General features: G+C 42.1%; 2 non-coding genes across 2 annotated transcripts; one reads left to right on the top strand and one right to left on the bottom strand.

Annotated features, from left to right (window-relative positions):
• Positions 1-6,892: 6,892 nt before the first annotated feature.
• Trnat-ugu lies at positions 6,893-6,967 on the bottom strand. Its single transcript has one exon. It is a non-coding gene; the product is annotated as a tRNA-Thr (tRNA).
• A 405-nt stretch (positions 6,968-7,372) lies between these two features.
• Trnat-ugu lies at positions 7,373-7,447 on the top strand. The gene has a single exon. It is a non-coding gene; the product is annotated as a tRNA-Thr (tRNA).
• The last annotated feature ends 819 nt before the right edge of the window (positions 7,448-8,266 follow it).

Below are 8,266 nucleotides of genomic sequence, written 5' to 3'. Positions count from 1 at the left end.
TAGCGCGGACCTCAATGCGAGATGCCTATAATAGTTTCCACAACGAAACTTTGTCTCGAAACCTGGGAGAAAATCCAAAGCGATTCTGGTCGTATATGAAGTATGTTAGCAGCAAGAAACAATCAATGACTTTTCTGCATTATAGAAATGGAGATACAGTCGGAGACAGTGCTGCCAAAGCAGAGTTACTAAACACAGCCTTCCGAAATGCCTTCACAAAAGAAGACGAAGTAAATATTCCAGAATTCTAATCGAGAACAGCTGCCAACATGAGTAACGTAGAAGTAAATATCCTCGGAGTAGTGAAGCAACTTAAGTCACTTAATAAAAGCAAGTCTTCTGGTCCAGACTGTATACCAATTAGGTTCCTTTCGGAGTATGCTGATGCATTAGCTCCATACCTAACAATCATATGCAACCGTTCGCTCGACGAAAGATCTTAACCCAAAGACTGGAAAGTCGCACAGGTTACACCAATATTCAGAAAAAGGAGTAGGAGTAATCCACTAAATTACAGGCCCATATCATTAACGTCGATATGCAGCAGGATTTTATAGCATATATTGTGTTCGAACGTTAAGAATTACCTCGAAGAAAAGGATCTATTGACACACAGTCAACATGGCATTAGAAAACATCGTTCCTGTGAAACACAACTAGCTCTTTACTCACATAAAGTGTTGAGTCCTATTGACAACGAATTTCAGATCGATTCCGTATTTCTGGATTTCCGGAAGGCTTTTGACACTTTACCACACAAGCGGCTGGTAGTGAAATTGCGAGCTTATGGAATATTGTCTGAGTTATGTGACTGGATTTGTGATTTCCTGTCAGAGATGTCACAGTTCGTAGAAATCGACGGAAAGTCATCGAGTAAAACAGAAGTGGTTTCTGGCGTTCCCAAGATAGTGTTATAGGCCCTTTACTGTTCCTTATCTATGTTAACGATTCTGGAGACAATCTGAGTAGCCGTCTTCGGTTGTTTGAAGATGATGCTGTCGTTTATCAACTAATAGCGTCGTCAGAAGACCAAAACAAACTGCGAAACGATTTAGAAAAGATATCTGAATGGTGCGAAAAGTGGCAGTTGACCCTAAATAACGAAAAGTGTGAGGTCATCCACATGGGTGCCAAAAGGAATTCGTTAAACTTCGGTTACACGATAAATCAGACTAATAGAAAATGCGTAAATTCAACTAAATACGTAGGTATTACAATTGAGATGAATTTAAATTGGAAGGAATACATAGAAAATGTGTAAGTAGGCTGTTTATATTTTCTTATTGGCAAAGTTATGTAGCGCTCTATATGAAAATGAAATCACTGGCTGTGCTGTGTGCAGTCTGTGGCTGCTTTGCATTGTTGTAATACTCGCCATTGTAGTGTTAGGCAGCTGGCTGTGAACAGCGCGTAGCATTGCGCAGTTGGAGGTGAGCCGCCAGCAGTGGTGGATGTGGGGAGAGAGATGGCGGAGGTTTGTAATTTGTCATGAACTGCTATATTTATATATGATGATATCAAGGTAAATACATTGTTCGTTCTCTATTAATATCTTTCATTTGCTAACTATCCCTATCAGTAGTTAGTGCCTTCAGTAGTTTGAATCTTTCATTTAGCTGGCAGTAGTGGCGCTCCTGTATTGCAGTAGCTTGAGTAACGAAGATTTTTGTGAGGTAAGTGATTTGTGAAAGGTATAGTTTAATGTTAGTCAGGGCCATTCTTTTGTAGGGATTTTTGAAAGTCAGATTGCGTTGCGCTAACAAAATATTGTGTATCAGTTTAAGCACGGTCGTGTATAATTGTTCTAAGGGGAAGTCTCGTGTATAAATAGTTCTAAGGGGAGGTTTCAAATGTTGTGTGGAAGGCTAACCAAAGACTGCGTTTTATTGGCAGGACACTTATAAAATGTAACAGATCTGCTAAGGACACTACCTACGTTACGCTTGTCCGTCCTCTTTTAGAATACTGCTGCGTGGTGTGGGATCCTTGCCAGATACGACTGACGGAGTACATCGAAAAAGTTCAAAGAAAGACTTCACGTTTTGTATTTTCGCGAAATTTGGGAGAGAGTGTCACAGAAATGATATAGGATTTGGGCTGGACATCATTAAAAGAAAGGCGATTTTCGTTGCGACGGAATCTTCTCACGAAATTCCAATTACCAACTTTCTCCTCCGAATGCGAAAATTTTTTGTTGACACTAACCTACATAGGGAGGAACTGTCACCAAGATAAAATAAGGGAAATCGGGACTCGTACGGAAAGATATAGGTGTTCATACTTACGCGCGCCACACGAGATTGGAATAATAGAGAATTGTGAAGATGGTTCGATGAACCCTCCGCCAAGCACTTAAATGTGATTTGCAGAGTATGCATGTAGGTGTAGATTCCTTGGTTATTCGGCTTAGTTACTCGAGAAATCTTACATTTTCTTAACTCTTTACTCTTTCTTAACTGTTTTCTTCTCAAGCTGGGAAAGTAGCAGTAAGTACCTATCTTCGTCGCACATTTCGCTATACCACAGTGTTCCCACACATAACGCGTACATATCCGCCGGGATGCTCATATACCATTCATCCGCGGATTTCTTCCGTAAAATAATACATTATTCTCGGGTCGGAAAAACTTCCTTGATTGTGGCTGCTTGCTCTGTCTAAGGTTGGCTAGAACTGAAGACCATTGTGGATCCTTCCTTTGTAAACTTTCCAAATTCTTGCACATGATTTCACAGTACGAAGTATACAATGCTGACTCTGTTCTTGTTCCATGATACCTTCAGATTGTAAACCTACTATTTTGCATGCATGGTATAAGTAATAATGAACTTTCTTAAAAGCCCATTGGACTGCAAGGGCGTCTAATTCAGTTGTCGCATATGGTCGCCCACAACACGACAAAATTCTCCTCGTAAATGCAATGGGGAAGAACGTTGCTTTTCCATCTATTTGTTTCATCTGGAACAGCACTGAGCCTAAGCCTATGCTCGAATAATCAGTCACTAGTCCGAATTCCTGTGACACATCCGGGTGGTGTAGGATTTTTGCATTTGATAAGCCGTCTTTGATGCCCCGGAATGCAATATCGCATTCACTTGTCCACCGCCACCGAACATTTTCACGTTGTAATCGGTGAAGCTCTTCTGCCTTCACAAGTGGTCGTCGAGAAATCTCCTAAAAATTGACGACATTCTGAAAAAGACCGTCAGCTGTTTCTTGTTGCTGGACTTCGGGAAGTTCTTTATAGCACTTATCTTGGAAGAATCTGGTAGAATTCCAACGACATTAATCAGGTGTCCGAGGAACTTGATCTTATTCAGTGCAAAGAGTGACTTTTGTAAATTCGCAGTAATTCCAGATTCTTGAAAAGTTGAGAGGCCTCTCGACAAGAGATTAATGTGCTCATCCCACAATGTTGTTGCTATTAGTATATTCCACGAAGACGTTAGCTGGCTCTGAAATTCAGGCCTGTGTACTGCATCTAGGGCCTGAATGAAGACTCCTGAACTCACGTTCTGGCCGATGGCAGGACTTTAAATTGGTAGCTTCTGTCCGCGTAGGTATACTTCCTAGAATTTTCTTCTGGGTTGACCTGCCAGTAGGTAGTGTGGAGGTCGAATGTGGTGAAGTACATCTTGCTGTGAAACTCTTGAATCAGTTCGTCAATAATTTCGGGGTGCGTTCTGACTGGAACGATAATCTTCTTGATCTTACGGACATCCAAAACTAGGCAAACCTTACCATCTGGCTTGGGTACAACCAGCAGTGGACTACAGCGTGGACTAGATGAAATCTCGATTCCACTCCATCATTCAATGAAATTCTTTGTCAACAGATTGAAGTACTCTGTACGGTGTTGGGTAGAAACTATGACAGTATGTGTCACCGGGATATAAGTCCAAGGGACGCACATATCTTTTGATGATACCTGACTTTTCAGTGAAAATCACTAGGTAGTCTTTCATAAGGTTTGAAAGTTGAACTCTTTGAATATAATTCATACAAGTACATTCAGATGTCTTCTGAGTTACATGATCATCCAAGGTGCAAATTCTCTTAATATAAGCTTTTAGAATATTATTCTTATTTTTCTTCTTGTGATAATGGATCAGCTTGATGTTGGATCCCTGAAAAAATTGCCCGTGTGTGCTCTCTTCCCGCCTCAACTCCACACAAATCCTCTCACCATCAACATTTAAATCTGCATATCACGCTGAGAAGTCGAAGTGCACGTCCTTCTCGCGTATCACCTCCATTCCTACTATCCAACAACTTACTGATTACTAAAAACGCGCATGAAATCGCTGCATTTCTAGTCTTAACTCCAATCGTGTCTGTACTCGTATATTGGAGCCTTACTGCCCACAGCTCAAATTACCTTACAATTACTTACGGGAAAGACTGGCATTTCGAGAGAGTTTGTTAAACAAAGATGCTGAAATAACATTAACGTTGGCACCTGTGTCAGGAATTAAGTTGACCGTTTTACCCAGAATCCCTGAGAAAAATCATTGGCGTAAAAACTGTCATCCTGCTACTGGCAAATCCACTTACGCCCTCAGTCAGTTCAGCCTTCAAATTATGACCATTATTACGTATGAACTTACTCATTCTCTCGTTGGTGCCCCTGTCTTCACTGACGACCGTTCCTCAGGGGCACGATTTGGTCTCGTTTAGTTTAATTGTTGGTTGGTTAGTGCTCTTGAGTCATCTGTTACATTGGTAATTATCACCGGACTGTTTCTCCAGTTGGGACTGCTAATGGCTGTAGATTGTTTCGAGTTTGATGGCTGCTGCCAGTTGCCTTGATTTTGTGGTCTACTTTGTGTGTTGTTGCCCTGGTTGATAGGGTCAAAACGCCTATCATACCTCCTGTTTTCGTTCCAGCGAGGTTGCAAATTCTGTGCATTTGCATTAAGTCGCTGAATGTTGTTCATTTGTTGGCGTTCGGCGTGATTCGTGCTACCTGAATTTATTTGCCTGTTTTTGAGGTTCTGTCCATTGTGATTTGCAAAATACTCGTATTTATGAAAGGAATTAAACGGACCACTATTTTGGTCTCTTTATCTTAAATCTTCTTGGAGAAGGTCAACTGTGTCTACCACGGATAGAAATTCCTCAACATTGTCTTCTGGTGCGCACATTAACTTCTCACGTACCACTACCGGAAGTTCGGCCTCAATATTTTTCACTATGTCCTTCTGAGGAATTGCTTCCGTCAAATGTCTGGCCTTATTCAAATACTACTTGAAGTATATCCGGAGATTGAATGATTTGAATGGAAAGGGTTGTGGATTGTACACCTCTTTCTTGGCGCGCGTGGTAGCCGTTCGGTCTTGTCACGGTCCGCGCAGCTGCCCCCGTCGGAGGTTCGTGTCCTCCCTCGGGCATGAGTGTGTGTGTTGTTCATAGCATAAGTTAGTTTAAGTTTGACTAACTAGTGTGTAAGCATAGGGACACATGACTTAAGCAGTTTGGTCCCATAAGATCTTACCACAAATTTACACCGCTTCTTCAAACGCTCCTGGATTCCTTGGACCAATACCGGTTGAGAAAAGCCTTTTCAAATTCTTCATACGTGTGGCACGTCTCTATTACATCTGTACACCGAAGGCTTCCCTCTCCTTGTATGTAGCCTGCCACGGAACTGATTTTCTGGGCATCAGGCTATGCTCTAGACAAGACTCCTCGAAATCCTCGAATAAAAACCATTGGATTAACCGATCGCTTCTTCGGTAGAAAAGTCTGAAATTGTCGATGCTTTAGTAGCTTCTATTCCATGAGCATCTGTACGTACAGATTATTGTTTGGTATATTGCCATGGAATGTGTCTGACACAGCAACTTCATTTTTAGCTGTCGGTACAGAGTTACTCATTACGAAAGTTGTTGCTTGCAAATTCGGCCTAATTTCGTCAGAAAATGCAACATGGTTTGTTGAAATATTCTACTTGAGGTCATGGTGGTCTTATTGCAGTCATCTGTGGTTTCCTCCATGATTTCCTTCCATTTGATAAATTCGGCTTCGATTTGCTGCTTTACATTAGTGAATTCGGTTTGGATTTGTGCAGTATCGGGTACCACGGATGCTGGCATTTGTTGTATTGCTTGCTGTAACAGTGTAGCAACACACTGTGAGACTTCAGTTTCAACCACTTGAACACAACCCGAGGATACTTCCTCGACCTTGTCTGGTAATATTGTTACCTTAGATTTACTTTTTGAAGTCTCAGATGGAATAGTTGGTTGAGAGTTTTTAGACTAGCCATATCACCCACTAAATCAATATGTTGTGAATTTATACGGTGAACATCAGATTTGAGATTGTCAAAATTTAACTTGGTGGGTAATGTGTTAACTTCAGCAATCAAATCTCTAACAAAGTCATTTCCCTGTTCGGCTACAATGTTATCTTGTTTCTGTCCTAAACTAGCGTATTTTGCAGATAAGCTAGCCTGTTTAATAGCAACGCTATGCAGTATCTGAGATATTTTTTCTTGTTCGGCTACCAGCTTGGATTAAGTCGATTGTAGGTGAGACCTCCCTTTAGAAAAATTGATGGATTACTGTGCTGGTAAACCCCATACGTTATTTGATTTTCAAACAGCTAAGCAAAACTGAACTTACTCAGACATTTCTCTCTTTACTTATTCTGATCATCACTAAACTGACACAATAATTTTAGCGCAACGCAATCTGACTTTCAAAAATCCTTACAAAAGAATGGCCCTGACTAACAATAACCTATACTATATATGACGGTAGTATCTGTTCCCGATAGAAAAGTTACCGTGGATGACCATGCAGCTTTGCTAGAAATGAAATGGTAATTAAATAGACACCCTAGCTGCAAGCAGGCGTCGATACACTTCATTGGGGACATGCTGAAAATGTGTGCCCCAACCGGGACTCGAACCCGGGATCTCCTGCTTACATGGCAGACGCTCTATCCATCTGAGCCACCGCGGGCACAGAGGACAGTGCGTCTGCAGGGACTTATCCCTTGCACGCTCCCCGTGAGATCCACATTCCCAACATGTCCACAACACTACAGCAGGAGATCCCGGGTTCGAGTCCCGGTCGGGGCACACATTTTCAGCATGTCCCCAATGAAGTGTATCAACACCTGCTTGCAGCTAGGGTGTCTATTTAATTATCATTCCATTTCTAGCAAAGCTGCATGGTCATCCACGGTAACTGTTCTTTCGGGAACAGATACTACCGTCATATATAGTTAAAAATATGGGTTCCCGGCCTTTGACCTTCTTGTGCGAACGCAAACGCTATTCCCGAACTCGTACGGGACTTGGTAGATTAATCTGCCACGAGTAATGAGTATGATGGGCAAACATCTATTAGGCGCACTATCCTCTGTGCCCGCGGTGGCTCAGATGGATAGAGCGTCTGCCATGTAAGCAGGAGATCCCGGGTTCGAGTCCCGGTCGGGGCACACATTTTCAGCATGTACTCCATGAAGTGTATCAACGCCTGCTTGCAGCTAGGGTGTCTATTTAACTATCACTTAATAACCTATACCTTTCATGAATCGCGTACCTCACAAAAATCTTCGTTACTCGAACTACTGCAATACAGCGTGCGCAAATACTGCCAGCTGAATAAAAGATTCTAACTACTGAAGGCACTAACTACTGATAGGCATAGTCATGAATTGAAAGATTTTGATAGAGAACAAACAATGTATTTACCTTAATAATGTTCAAAATTCATGATATCCAGTATAGCAAATTTACTCTTTTGATGAAAACACGTCCAGATCGTCCGCTCTAAACATTCCGCCATCTCTCTCTCCACATCCACCACTGCTGGCGGCTCACCTCCAACTGCGCAACGCTACGCACTGTTCACATCCAACTGCCCAACACTACAATAGCAAAATTCCAACAATGCAAACCAGCCACAGACTTCACACAGCATAGTCAGTGATTGTCATATAGAGCGCTACGTGGCGGTACCAACATAAAAACCTAAACAGTCTGCTTACATAGGAAAGACGAACGGGCGACTTCAGTTATTGAGACAGTTATAGAAAGGTTGGTTCGTCTATAAAGTAGATCGCATACAGAACACATGTGCGACCCGTTCCTGAGTACAATTCGAGTGTTTGTGATCCCACCAGCAATGATTAAAGGAAATGTCGAAGCAATTCAGAGGCGTGTTCTTGTCTTGTTAGCTGTAGGTCCGATCAACATGCGGGGATTGCGGGAATATTACGTGAACCCTAGCGGAAATCCCTGGGGGGGGGGGGGGA

This window comes from Schistocerca piceifrons, chromosome 4, assembly GCF_021461385.2.
Source record: "Schistocerca piceifrons isolate TAMUIC-IGC-003096 chromosome 4, iqSchPice1.1, whole genome shotgun sequence".
Lineage (NCBI taxonomy): Eukaryota > Metazoa > Arthropoda > Insecta > Orthoptera > Acrididae > Schistocerca > Schistocerca piceifrons.
This window is presented reverse-complemented; position numbering and strand designations above follow the sequence as displayed.